The sequence below is a fragment of the Numida meleagris genome, chromosome 3 (genome assembly GCF_002078875.1).
Source record: "Numida meleagris isolate 19003 breed g44 Domestic line chromosome 3, NumMel1.0, whole genome shotgun sequence".
Taxonomy (NCBI): Eukaryota; Metazoa; Chordata; class Aves; order Galliformes; family Numididae; genus Numida; species Numida meleagris.
The window spans coordinates 108144636-108146711 of NC_034411.1; positions in this window are offsets into that span (position 1 = coordinate 108144636).

The following is a 2076-nucleotide window of genomic DNA, read 5'->3' on the forward strand; positions in this document are numbered from 1 at the left end:
CCGGGCCGGGCCGGGGGAACGCTCCGGGGCCGGGGCCTGGGCCCGGGGCCTGCGCTGGGTTCGGCCGTCTCCGCGCCGGGCTGAGCTCACCCGGCCCCGGTGTTCGCTCAGACCTCCCGGTGCATTGTCATAGAGTCACAGAATCACGGAATGGTTGGGTTGGAAGGAACCTGAATGATCATCCAGCCCTAATCCTGCCGTGGGCTGGCTGCCCCCCACCAGCTCAGGCTGCCCAGGGCCCATCCGTGGCCTTGGGCACTTCCAGGGATGGGGCACCCACAGCTCTGGGCAGCAGTGCCAGGGCATCACTGCCCTCTAAGTAAAGAATTTCTTCCTAACATCTAACCTAAATCTCTCCTCTTTTAGTTTGAAGTCACTCTCCCTTGTCCTATCATCAGATCCTGTAAAAAGTCAGTCCTCTCCTGCTTGTAATCTCCCTCCAAATACTGGAAGCCACAGTGAGATCTCCCCAGAGCTAAACAAGCTCAACTCCCACAGCCTTTCTTCATTCCAGCCCTCTGAGCATCTTCGTGGCCCTCCTCTGGCCCTGCTCCAACAGCCTCACATCCCTCCCGTACTGGGGCACCTAGCCTGGACGCAGTGCTCCAGATTGAGCCTCACTAGGGCAGAGCAGAGCGGGACAATCTCCTCCCTGCCCCACTGCCACCCCTCTGCTAATGCAGCCCAGGCTACTGTTGGCCTTCCAGGCTGCAAGCACACCCTCATGTCCAGCTTTTTCTCCACCAAGACCCCTAAATCCTTCTCCACATCGTCCTCCTGACCCTCTCCTCGTAAACACATGGGTCCCCCCCATCCTTCATCCCCTCCTTTGCTCTCTCTCTCTCTGGGTACGCTTAGCTCGCCCGCCCCGTTCTTAGTGGGCCAGGTAGACCAGCCAGATCCTCCCTGTGGTCCCACAAAGGATTTGGGGTTTGCCTGGGGCTGAGCTGCTATCCAGGCTCAATCTTTGGACGGGGACCTGCTGGGGAGGCCAACTCCCCGTCCTCCCTCTCTTGGTTCCCTTTCTACCCATTTACATTTGCTCACTCATCTCATCCACATTCTCTCTGCTGTCTTGTGCTGTCCTCTGTAGGTTATCGTCTCATTCTGTTTTGTTTTTCCCATTCAGTAAGCATTCTCCTGCTCCAGCCTTTCTGCTCTCCTGTGGGCTCTTGCTTCTGCCTCTCTGTGTTTGATTTCTTCTTTTTTAACTGTGGCAAAGTTTCAGGGCACATGGATTCAGGGCTCCAGGACTGGCTGCCACTTTGCAGAGTTTAACTTTCAACAGAGGAAATAAAACAATGAGAAGGCGGGAAGGAGCACTAGTGCAGATAAAAATGCTTTTTTCAGCAATGAAAAAAAATTAATTTGGGGAAGAAGGCTTGCATATACTAAATAAGCTGTCTGAAAAGGGTGTATTTGGCCTTTCCAAGTGATTCTCAAGGAGATGAATAGTATATATTACATAAAATCACTCTTCTCTTTGGAGCTGCGCTGAGAAATAAGGATTCTCTGACCCGTGTTCCTGAGTGATGAGCTTATGTGTTATGCTTAAACTTTCGGTTTGCAGTGCAGTGTGATATAAATGGAAGCATTCCTCATCTCTGCGAACTTTTCCATCTAGCAAATTTGCTACATACGATTTCAAAACAGAATGAAAACAGCACAAAAGTAATTAAACTATTTAGCCTTATTGAAATAGAAGTGTAGGTGCACGTTGCACTTTGTGAACCAATAAGGAGACAGAAGACTCATCTGTTTTGATACAAAAACAGCCCAAAATTGTGTGATGAGACATACGGGTGGGAGAAGACAGCAGTTAGGGATTACAGCATTGGCACGCTTAAATGAGAAAAGCAATTGCTTGGGTGATATGTGACATGAGATAATATTCTGTTGAGACTGCCTCTGCATTTCTCTGTGTAGCTGTGGCCAGCTGTGTCCAAGGAGGGTGAAGTCAGGCTGGATGCGTGCAGGGAAGAGCCAGGTGTTGATCAGATCAGTGTGTTCCTTCTGCGGGCTGAAAGAATTTGGCTTGTTCAGTTCAGCAAAAGTGAGGACGGAGGGGGAATGTGT